Source organism: Myotis daubentonii, chromosome 12, assembly GCF_963259705.1.
Source record: "Myotis daubentonii chromosome 12, mMyoDau2.1, whole genome shotgun sequence".
Classification (NCBI taxonomy): Eukaryota; Metazoa; Chordata; class Mammalia; order Chiroptera; family Vespertilionidae; genus Myotis; species Myotis daubentonii.
In genome coordinates this window covers 64788338-64801166 of record NC_081851.1, presented here as the reverse complement: position 1 = coordinate 64801166, position 12829 = coordinate 64788338, and the positions used below count along the sequence as shown (strand labels likewise).

Below are 12829 nucleotides of genomic sequence, written 5' to 3'. Positions count from 1 at the left end.
TTAAGATTCTCTCTTTATCTTTTGCTCTTGGCATTTTAATTATGAGGTGTCTTGGTGTGGTCCTCTTTGGATTCCTTTTGTTTGGGGTTCTCTGCGCTTCCTGGACTTGTAAGTCCATTTCTTTCACCAGGTAGGGGAAGTTTTCTGTCATTATTTCTTCAAAAAGGTTTTCAATATCTTGCCCTCTCTCTCCTTCTGGTACCCCTATAATTCTGATGTTGGTATGCTTGAAGTTGTCCCAGAGGTTCCTTACACTATCTTCATATTTTTGGAATCTTTTCTTTTTTCTTTTTCGGTTGGGTATTTTTTGTTTCTTTGTATTTCAAATCTTTGACTTGATTCTTGGGATCCTCTTGTCTGCTGTTGGATCTCTGTAAATTATTCTTTATTTCAGTCAGTGTATGCTTAATTTCTAGTTGGTCCTTTTTCATGTCCTCCATGGTCTCACTATACTTATTGAGGGATTCATTAAATTTATCGGCGATTTCCATAAAATTCTTGAAAAACCTTATAAACGTGGCCTTGAACTCTATATCCAGTCATTTGCTTTCCTCCATTTCTGCCATTTGTAACCTGTTTCTTTGTCTCCGCATTTTGGCTGCTTCCCTGTGTTGATAGAGTGGCCCTGCGCGCCAGGTGTCCTGTAGGGCCCAGTGGCTCAGCCTCCCCAGTTACATGAGGTGGACACTCTTGGTGCACTCTTGGCACCTTGGTTGTTGTAGGATCACTGGGAGGAATTGACCTCCAGGCCAATTGGCTGTGAGAATCAGCTGTGTCTGAAGAGGGAGAACTTCTGTGCTGAAGACACCCTTCTGGGGCAAGACTTGCTTCAGTGGGGCTTTGGTGCTCACTGAGTCTGCTCCCTGAGTGTGTCCCTTATGGATCTGAGGAGTTGCAATCTGGATGGTCCCCCTCTGACCACTGGGTACAGTGGCTCCTGGATCTAAGGAGGTGCTAATTCAGCCTCTGCCTGAGGCCACACAGCAGGAGCCACGAAGAGGCTCAGCTGTGAAGCAGTGCAAGCCGCTGCGGGGCCTTGGACCTTCTCTTGGAAGTTCTGGGTCTGCCTGGCTCGGCTGCAGTTAGGTACATTCACATGCAAAAGCCTCTGCCACAGCCTGGGTGGGGCGGGGTCTCAGGGAATCAAAGGGCGAAGCAAGTAGCTATGGCTGATTCTCAGCCCTGCCCTAAGGAGTCCTGCGTCTCAGTGTCCCGGTAACGGCTGCAAGCACCTCTGAGGGAAAGCCGCTCTCAAGTTCGCCCGCTGCCCGACAGTCTAGCTTCTCCCCATATGAGTCCTGGGTCCCCAGAGACTTCCCGGAACCGGAGTTCAGAGCAGTCGGGAGCTTGTGATTCAAAAAGACAGCTGCGTCTTCAGGTGCCACCCCCTTTCCACGCGCGCGAGCCGCCGTACCTCTGCACTTCACCTCCGCAGCTCCTCTGGCTCTCAGTGTGCTTTTCTTTCCTTCTAGTTGTAGAATTTACACTCAGCCAGCCTTCCTGTTGTTCTGGATGATGTCCGCTCTGTCCTTTGTGGTATTTTTCAATTGTTGTGGGAGGTGGCAATTTCCCCGTGTTTATCTATGCTGCCATCTTAGTTTGTAATCTATTATTTATGACTCCAAAAGAGTATTTGAGGTAAGAGGGAACTCTTTTAGGTGCTACCCCACTTCTGAACTCGTAAACTTTTGTCTGTGCTTCTCTTTGAGCAAGAATCATCTTTGGGCTTACATTATAATTACTTATGTATATGTTCTATCTTCCCCATAAGACTATAAACTCCCAGTTTTAGTGGCTGGTTTCTATTCTTCTCTGGGTCTTCTACAAGGCCTGGAGCTATGCTTCAAGGCTTTACTCATAGTTGTTACTCAATAAATGTATGGAAAAGGCTAAGTGCAGGAGCCCGAAACTCAGGCATGTACCCTGACAGGGAATGGAACTGGCACCCTTTTGGTGCATGGGACGATGCCCAACCAGCTGAGCCACACCGGCCGGACTAAAGGAATAGGATTTTTTAAGTGGATGAGACCTGTTTGGAATTGGTCATAGATGTGGAAGAGAAGGGGACAGAGAGGAAAGAAGTAGCATCCCCTTTCTTGCTGGGCAGCCATTACCCGCTCTGTAGCAGTGTTGGCGGCCTGGGACTGGGGTTGTGAACTACTGAGATTATGAGGTGTCTTCCTTTGCTGATAGAAGAGCAAGTACAACAGAAGTCTTAATACTCCCACCAGACACTTTTGTAAACATTAGAGGGACAGGACATGGTTATTGGACATTTGGTAAATATTTATTGAATAAACAAATGAATGGCTTATTGGTCCTGAATTTCATTCAGTTTTAATGAGCTGTCCTAAAGTTTAATACGATGATTTCATTCAATTTTAATGAACTGTCCTAAAGTTTATTACAATGTAATCTCTTTTTTGGAGAAGTTTTTGCCAATGTTTTCATGTTGCTGCAGCATGTTGAAATATATGTGAGATGTGTTGGGAAAATGTTTTAATTCAACAGTGTAAGAAGTTAGTCTTAAAAGGAGTACTTTATTTTTTTTTAGTTGTCATTATGTAGTGCTATTCCTGAGATATATCCGCACCTTTCAGGAAAACTGAATGAGTCATAGTAAAAATAACCCAATCTGTATTAGAGAGACTTTATGTTGTATCAGCTTGATAATTTAAAATTAGCTGTTATCTACGTTATTTCCTTTCAGATGAGCCAAGTCAGTTACATTCAGTAATGCTTTTAATTTCCTCTCATTGTTGAAAATGGGAACAATTTTGTTAATTCAGACAGGTGTTTCAGTTTTAATTGGCAAAAGTTTTGTTTAAGTGTGAATTGATATTGGCAGCCTGCCCTCTGACTGTCTGCCCCTAACCCCAAGGTAACTGGAAATGAAAAAAGGAAAAAGAAAGGTCTTTGGAAGTTACAAATTACCTTCTATGTATTTTCTCTTTCTGCTAATAATTTTAAACCTATTAATAAATACTTATGAACATAAAATAGTTTGCGAACCACTTTTACAGATTTAAATGATCACCTATTTTTTTTTTCTAGAGCATATTCATTTCTTAATTTTAATTTTTTAAGGTAGGTGATACAACTTTGTAGGATAGCCACAACACTTCCGATAGTTTGTGTTAGCATTACATGATGACATGTTCTGTATTAAGTGGCACAGTTCAGAATTTTGATTTTCTTTGTGGTTTGAATGCTTGTCTTCCAAAATGTTACTCTGTGTATTTAAATTTAATAGGCATTTATTGATAATGATCCTCAGCAATTGACTGAGCAAGTAGACAAAGACAATGCGTAAATACATAGATAATTTGGACAATACTACCAGCCAGCTTGACCTGGTTGGTATTTATAGAATAGTGCACTCATAATACAGTCATCCTTAGGTGTCTGCCAGGGATTGGTTCCAGGGTCCTCCATGGATACCAAAATCTGCAGATGCTCAAGCCCTTTATGTAAAATAAAATAGTATTTTTATATAACTTACACACATCATCTTGTATACTTTAAATCATCTCCAGATTACTTATAATACCTGATAGAATATAAATGCTGTGGAAGTAGTTATTATACAGTATTGTTTAGGGAATAATAACAAGAAAAGTAAGTCTGTAAATGTTCAGTATAGACACAACCCTCATAGACATAACTACATGTTAGAAGTCAGCAACAACATAACATTTTTTAGAACCCCAAACAAAAGGAATCCAAAGAGGACCATACCAAAACACATCCTCATTAAAATGCCAAGAGCAAAAGACAAAGAGAGAATCTTAAAAGCAGGAAGAGAAAAAAAGTCAGTTACCTACAAGGGAGTACCCATACGACTGTCAGCTGATTTCTCAACAGAAACCATGCAGGCCAGAAGAGAGTGGCAAGGAATATTCAAAGTGATGAATAGCAAGAACCTATAACCAAGATTACTTTATCCAGCAAAGCTATTATTCAGAATTGAAGGTCAGATAAAGAGCTTCACAGATAAGAAAAAGCTAAAGGAGTTCATCACCACCAAACCAGCATTATATGAAATGCTGAAAGGTATTCTTTAAGAAGAGGAAGAAGAAAAAGGAACTCTTACCATTTGTCACAGCATGGATGGAACTGGAGAGCGGATAAATACCACATGATCTCACTCATTTTTGGAATATAATGAACAACATAAACTGATGAACAAGGACTGATCCAGAGACGGAGAGGCATTGATTGGACTGTCGGGCCTTGGAGGGAAGGTAGGGGAGGGTAGGGGTAAGGGGGAAAGATCAACCAAAGGACTTATATGCAAGCATATAGGCCTAACCAATGGACACGGACAACGGGGGGGGGGGGGTAGTGGTGAGGGCATGAGGGGGGTGGGTAGGGGGTAACGTGGGGATAAGGACACATATGTAATATCTTAATCAATAAAAAATTTATTTAAAAATGAAAAAAAAATATTTTCAGTTCATGATGGGTTGAATCCACAGATGTGGAATCCTTAGTTATGGAGGGCCAGTTGCTATTTGAATATATTTCTTTGCAAGTATATATGGTACGTTCGGCAAGACCATATGCTGGGCCAGTAAAACAGGTCTCAATGGATAAAAATAAACATCAGAAGGAATATATTCTCTTTCTACAACAGAATTAAATTTGACTTAAATAAATATTAGATATCTGTAAAATCTCAAAATATTTAGAGTCCAAACAATTAAACAACATACTTAGTCCATGGATCAATGAAGAAATCACAAAGGAAATTTATATGTAAAAGACAACTGTTAACCTAAATCATTGACCCCAATGTTACAACAATTTTCTCATGTTTTCTTAAAGTAAAATTGTTGTAATACTAGGGTAATGAACAATTTTTAACTAGGACACTAAGTGCATGAACCATAAAAAAAAATGGGGTAAAAAGATAAATTGGACTTCATTAAAATTAAAACCTTCTGCTCTTTGAAGGACATTATTAAGAAAAGGAAAAGACAAGGCACAGACTGGGAGAAAATATTCACAGTACATATATCTTGTAAAGGACTTGTATCCAGAATAAATAAAGACTCTTTCCAACTCAATAATAATAATAGGACAAACAAAGCAATTAAAAATGGACAAATGATTTGAACAGACACTCCACCAAAGATATAGGAATGACCAATAAAAGCATGAAAAAGGCTTAATAGCATTAATCATTGGGAAAATGCAAATTAAAACCACAACAAGATACCACTTTAAAGACATATAATACTTTGTAGGGTAGTTGGAACTCTCATACATTGCAAATGTAATGTAAAATGATACAACCACATTGGAACACAATTTGGCATTTTCTCATATAGTCAGTTCCCCTTCTAGGTATTTATCTATCAGACTTACATACCAATGTTCACAGCTATTCAATCCATAATAGCTTAAATCTGGAAACAACCCAGATGTCCATCAATAAGTGAATGATAAATTGCCTTATATCCACCTAAATAATTAATTCCCAGCAATAAAAAGAAATGAAGTACTACTAATAACATGTAACAGTGTAGGTGAAACTGAAAAAACCTGATTTTGAGTTAAAGGAAATAGATTGTATGATTTCATTTAATTGCAATTCTGAAATAGGCAAAAGTAAACCATAATGGTAGAACATAGGTCACATTGATTGCAGAAGGGTGCAAGGGAACTTTCTGGATTGATGGAAATTTTGTATATCTTGATTTGATGGTAGTTATATAGGGTGTCAGAATAGATCAAACGTTACCCTAAATCATGATTTTATTGAATCATATCTATCTTATATTTCAATAAAGTCACTAAGAATATCCTAAAGGCGGAAATGCATATATATTATTTAGAGCTCTCATATGTAAGTTTGATTAGTTTATCACCAGAGATTTTTGGTTTCCGTTTAGTTTTGTCTGCATCGTCAGCTTCAGAAGGGCAGCACAACATACTCCCTAATGTGTTAAGTGGGAAGAATGTAGAAGATGAAGAACAAATTCTCAGTAGGAAATTGCTCAGTCTTCACATTCAGTATGAAGCATACTCCTTTTTTAAGACAAAATCAGGCTAATTTTTTCCTCATTTTCCCATCAAGAACTAATAATTAAGATAATTTTCAGGCAGAGAGAGAGAGAGAGAGAGACAAGGAAAAATAAGTCTCTTCTATTTCTCTATTGGCTTTTGAACTATAACTTATTATTTTTGTGCTTTCTCAAGGAATTACCATACATATCGGAGCATATTCACAGGTGTTTATGTTATTATACTTTATAACTTAGATTTTAGTTACTTTTAAGCTTCTGGTATATCAAATAACAAAAAATCTAAAAACTATTTTTAGCAATAGGAAATCATTTAAATGTTATTTGATAAACCATTTTAAAGATTAAGCAGTACTGATTTCATTACATACATACTTTTTTATTTTTTTATTTTATTTTTTATTGCTTAAAGTATTACAAAGGGTATTACATATGTGTCCATTCCCGCCCCCCCCCCGCCCCCCCGCCCTAGACAGTCCCCTAGCCTCCCCTATCCCCCAGTGTCTTAGGTCCATTGGTTATGCTTATATGCATGCATACAAGTCCTTTAGTTGATCTCTTACCCCCCTACCTCCTGCCACCCAACCCTCCCCGGCCTTCCCGCTGCAGTTTGACAATCTGTTTGAGGCAGCTCTGCCTCTGTATCTATTATTGTTCAAAAGTTTATAATGGTCTCTATTATCCATGAATGAGTGAGATCATGTGGTATTTTTCCTTCATTGACTGGCTTATTTCACTTAGCATAATGCTCTCCAGATCCATCCATGACGTTGCAAATGGTAAGAGTTCCTTCCTTTTTAGAGCAGCATAGTATTCCATCGTGTAGATGTACCACAGTTTTCTAATCCATTCGTCTACTGATGGGCACTTAGGCTGTTTCCAGATCTTAGCTATGGTGAATTGTGCTGCAATGAACATAGGGGTGCATATATCCTTTCTGATTGGTGTTTCTGGTTTCTTGGGATATATTCCTAGAAGTGGGATCACAGGGTCAAATGGGAGTTCCATTTTCAGTTTTTTAAGGAAACTCCATACTGTCTTCCATAGTGGCTGCACCAGTCTGCATTCCCACCAGCAGTGCACAAGTGTTCCTTTTTCTCCACATCCTCTCCAGCACTTGTCGTTTGTTGATTTGTTGATGATAGCCAGTCTGACAGGTGTGAGATGGTACCTCATTGTTGTTTTGATCATACATACTTTTAAAGTGAATCTCGTTGTATTTCATCAAGCTGGTGAAAAGCAGAATCAGTGATGATTGGAGAGCAGTAATATAAAAAAGAAAACCCGTTAGTGGGGCTTATGGTCCCCAGACAGGAGAAATATGTAGGAGTTATAAAGATGGCACATTTAATATTAAGGTGTCTTGTCAGACTCATGGCTGTGTGCTTCTGCTTTTGGCCATCATCGAAGCAAAAGCTCTCGGGTCTTTTGACATTATGAAGTAACATGGTGTTGAAGGATGAAAAATTCAGTTTGAAAATAATATTTATATTTTAAATAGGTCTGCTTTCATGACAGTGTGAAGGGTACCTCTGGTCGTGCTGATGAACTGGCGCCTCCAGAACGCAGAAGACCTGCCTTGTTGAGGTAGCCAAGTGGCCAGCAGCTGATCTCTCTGGTGTCTGTCTTCTGTATGAAAATTTGCAGAGATAGGAAAGAGCTTTGAAAGTGTTATACCAGCAGATCCAGAATCTCTGGATTTGCCACGCATGCTACTAGATATGGTGGGAGAAATGAAGGTATAAAACATAGGACTTGCCTTCATAGAATTTTTAATTTAGCCAAGATCAGATAAACTTAGGATAATGCAATTAACAAAACCAGGCAGTTTAAACTACAAATTGATAGCACAGATAAATAAATCCCTTAACCATTCGGAAAAGGAGAACATATTGGGGACAGAGCAGTCAAAGAAGGCTTTGTTCACTAAGCAGGGATTTGAGTCAGGCCTTGAAAGACAGTTGGGGTTTAGATGGAGTGATAGCAGGAGCAAAGGCAAGGACATGGGAAGGGGTGAGCTGCACTGGGTTCCTTTAGCTGAGATGGAAGATTTGTTTGGGGCAATAGTGAGTCTTGGGGAAAATAGATTTGAGATGGATTTTAAATGGTCTAGAGAACAAGGATAGGGGATTTGGACTGCTGTTCCACTTCATGGGGAATGATTTATAGACTAACTTTGGAATTTAAACTTCTTGTCATTTGGTACTGATTTGAACAATGAATGCTCTTTTAAATAGATCATTATGAAGGGGAGTGGTTCTGCTTTTTATAGTATTTCTTTGTTCCTTGTTTTGTAAGGTCAGCCTGACTTGGGTGGGCATCATCCAATTTGGCTTTATTGTAACAGCCCTACAATCTTGCACCCACAAGGAGGGCCCTGAGTCAGCTTTGATTTATGTGTGGAAAAGCAGCTCTCTGGAAGCTCCTTGTGTTCAGAGGGGCAGACTGGCTGTCTTCACACACCGGACCCCTGTGACCTCTGGAAGAAGCTCATGTGAAATGTGCAGTGATAAGAATGAAAAGGAAATTTGGTTTTAATAGAAACAACACTCCAGATCTTCTTTGATGGTGTTACAAACTTTTCTTTGCCACTTTTCTGGGAATGTGGGTTGTGTTAGATGTACTCAGAAATTGTTAGCTAAATAAAATAACGCATATATATGTATTATATATATCTATACTAATAAACGGGTAATATGCTAATTAGACCAGGGCAATCAGGCCAGCAAGTGGGGGGCAGTTGAGGGCAAGAAGGCTGGTGGAGGGGCAGTTGGGTGCGAGCAGGCCGGCAGGCAGAGAGGTTAGGGGCGATCAAGCAGGTAGGCAGGTGAGTGGTTAGGAGCTAGCAGTCCCGGATTGCGAGAGGAATGTCTGACTGACTGCCAGCAGTCGGACATCCCCCAAGGGGTCCCAGATTTGAGAGGGTGCGGGCCAGGCTGAGGGACACCCCACCATCCCCGTGCATGAATTTCGTGCACCAGGCCACTAGTGTGTGTGTGTGTGTGTGTGTGTGTGTGTGTGTGTGTGTGTGTGTGTGTGTATGGTGTCATAATACTAAAATTCACTTTTTAGTGTGAGGTGAAACAGTATCCATTGACCTTTTCATTCCAAGTAGTTAACAGTTTTCCTCAGATGTTAGATGACCATTGTTTCTCTTTTTGTCTGAGTCCTAGAGTCAGCTCAGGTGCCATATCTTGAAGTGATGTGCTGTGTTCATGGAAGACTCAGTATTTTAAAATTTCAAGTCTCCTAAAATTAACCTACATAATTAAAGTAGCCCCTAACAAAATTCCAGCAGTTTGATTTTTGGGTTGTTGTTGCTATTGTTTTTTGTTTTTGTGGAACTCAAGCTGACTTTGAAATTCACATGGACTAAGAATAGGTATGGAAGAGCTGAAGAGCAGCACCCAAGCACCGACACTGCCCGATAGCAGCCCCAGGAGGACACTGGGTTAGTTAAGAGAGCGCTCAGCATATGTGGTCCTTGGACTGGCAGCCTCAGTGTCACCTGGGAACTTGTGAGAAATGGAATTTCTCTGGCTCCACCTCAACCCCAGAATCAGAATCTATGGGGTTGGGGCCAACGAGTCTGTGTTTTAACAATCTAGGTTATGCTTATGTACTTTAACATTTGAGAAACACTGAATTAAGACATTTTGACATAAGGAAATACAAACCAATCAGTGGAACAGATGGAGAGTCCAGAAACAGACCCACGCATGCATTTACTTCTGATTTACGACAAAGTTGGCATTGCAATACAATGGGGATAGGGTAAGCTTGTCAATAAACCAGATGATTTGTATTCATATGAAGAAAGCCGCCTTAACCCCTATGTAGTATTATCCATGCACTAATCAATTTCAGAATGAATGTGTAAAAGTGAAAACTACAAAGCTTTTAGAGGAAAAATATAGAATATCTTAGAGAACTTAGGACAAACAGGAAAAGAAAGCTCTAACCATAAAACAAAAATATGGACTGTATTCATATTAAGCACTTCTTTTTATCAGAAGATACCATTATTGTTTGTAAAGCACGTTGACTAGTGCCTTGCCAGCACATAGTGTGTGTTATATTTGTCAAATAAGTAAATAATATGTTACCCTCCCATTAAACGTTATCTCCTCATCCCCTTCCCCCCTCCCCCCACCCTCAGCCTCTGGCAATCACCATTCTGCTTTCTGTCTATGAGTTTCACATTCTAGGTACCACATGCAATTGGAATCCTAAAATATTTGTCCTTTGTGTCTGACTTACTTTACTTAGCTTGATGTCTTCAGGGTTCATCCATGTGTACCAGAACATCCTTCCTTTACAAGGCCGAATAATATTCCAAATTGGATGCAGCGGTAGAGAATCACTGGGGAGAGATGGAGTCACTTTGGGGGGGTGGTGGGGAGATGGCATTTAAGCTGAGACCTGAAAGGTGAGACAGAGCCGGCAGGGGCAGTGTGTGGTCATTCTCAGGTCAAAACCAGTGGAATGAGAGCAGTAACCCTCGTTGGGACATGGTAGAGACTCTGGATCAATTTCACCCATCCATCTGGACAGATTACAGCTCGAGTCCTCACCAGCTGGCTGTCCTGCTGCTTAGGTTCTAGTAGTTGGGTTGGTGTTCTCTCTGTTGGTTTGCTTGCTAAACTGTTAGACTAAAATTTTTCAAAAATATATAATTTTCTTCATAAGTCAGTAGAGCATTGTAGCATATCCCCTGTTTAGTTTTCTTTTTCTTTACCTAGTGTCTTGTATCATGATTGATTTTTACCTTGTGAGCAGAAGTGTTTTATAAAATAAATTAAGTCTAGCCTCGCTGCTACCTCCTTTCAGAAAGCCTTTCCCAAGTCTTTATATCTCCCAGCCAAATGGCTATAAGATAAATGCATTCTTCAGTGATATCATTATCCAGTCAGTTCTTCCTTTAAAAGCTTTTCAAATGTCTATTTGCCAGATTGCATTTTACTTTCAGTGTTTAGTGAGAATGTCTTGCTTGCCCTTCACATGAAAGTCTCAGGCAAACTCTTGTTCTCGTGCCAGCATGGAAAACAGTCTGACTTTGTTGTTTTTCTGAGGAAAATTTCTCCCCCCTTTTGGTGTGCAAACCTTCGGAAAGCCTGGCTTTCACTCGGCAAGCCCCCAGGTAATACGTGTGTTGCGATGCTGTTGGTAAAGTGATCAGTGCGATTGGGAGGTGAAGAGAAGGAAGTTTTCTTGTACCCACTTGGGGTCCCAGGCTGGGTCTGATCATTAAACTGATGAAGACAGATTAGCAGGAGAAAAAGCACACACATTTAATATTGGTTTTGCATGACATGGGAGCCTTCATGAGGAAATGACCTGAAGAAACAGTTGATTAACCGAGTATTTTTTATGCGAGGTTTGATGAAGAGTGGCATCGGGAGAATGTGAGCGGTCAGAGGGCATGAGGAAGGGCAGTAGACTGGGGGATCTTAGTGAGACCTGTTTGCTGGGATTCTTCTTAGCTCCCATTTGTCTTCAGAAGCCAGGAAGCTCCTTCTGCAGGTTAACAGAGAAGGCACCTCTCATATGAGCTGTTTCAGGGGAGAAGGCTAGGGCAGGGCCAGAGAGAGCTTCCTGCTTCAGCTTTCTCAAACTCCTTCACCTTAAATATTCAATATGCCAAGGTCCCTTAGCTGGGGGTAGCGTGTGCCGAACCCCCATCAGACTTTAGCGCCATCACCTGTACCCACTCTGGGTGGTGATTTTCTGTTCAGGGTGAGAGAAAGGGTAGTAGGAGGAGTCTGGGAAGGGGCTGGTGTGCTTTGTGTGGGCCCCTGGGAGGCTTTGTGAAGCGTCACCAATTCCTATTTAATCTTCACAACCCTGTGAGATTCGGGAAGGGCCATTCCTGTTTGCAAAGAAGGAAAGTAGACCAAGGCGGTCAAGTAGCTCCCAAGGTCACGCAGCTAATCACCACACTTGGGGGCTGGGATTCTGGTCCAGCCCTTCCTGACCTGGAGGCTTGCCCATTGTTCCGCAGAGCCCGTGCTGAGTGCTGTGTGTCCCGTTGTCAGGAGGCTGCGGATGGCAGTCCCCCGAATAGGGGGAAGAGAAAAAGGCAGTGATACCACCCACTGTAGGTAGTAGAATTCGTTTGCAGGTTTACTTAGTGAAAACAGTTCTTTCTTTTGGAAATTCTTATAAGTACCGCGCGCTAACCGATTGCGCCACTGGAGCTCCTCTTTTGGAAATTCTTGAAATCATATTTTATAATAAAATCTCCTGTCAAATAGTGTTACACATTTTAAAGAATTAGTTTTTTAATGTCTCCTATTTCCTTTAGGTCTTTATAGTGCCATATACACCTATTATGTTGGTAAATTCACTCTGTAGATTTAAGTAATGGAGGCTAACAAGATAAGGTTGTGCACTCATCTTGTAAACTATATTTTAAGGAAATAAAAAGAGTTTAGTTTGCAGAGTTAGTTATAGGAGAATAAGATTACCTAACAGATATTGCATTAGTGTAAGCTCTGTGAGGTCAGGGGCCTTGTCTGTCTTGCCTGCCACCCTGTCGCTGGGGCCTTTTGTGTACTGCCTTGTACGGAGCAGGTGCTCGGATAAATTAGTGAACACTTCTTTGCACTCTCCTCCTTTACTTGTATTTGTGTATTCTTTGCCTACTCTTCTTCTTCCACTATCCCTTTAACAGTTTCCCTTTACTACCTCCACCCACTCCCTCTACATTTATTGTTATGTAGTTTATTTGCTTGCATATATTGTAATCTGTGAAATAAAAAGATTTATTAGTTTAAGGTCTGATATATTTTTACTGCTTA

General features: G+C 40.5%; 1 protein-coding gene across 2 annotated transcripts in view; it reads left to right on the top strand.

The window, feature by feature from the left end:
- TTC27 (tetratricopeptide repeat domain 27) overlaps positions 1-12829 on the top strand; it is a 100066-nt gene that overhangs the window by 33814 nt on the left and 53423 nt on the right. The gene's annotated exons all lie outside the window — the stretch shown is intronic.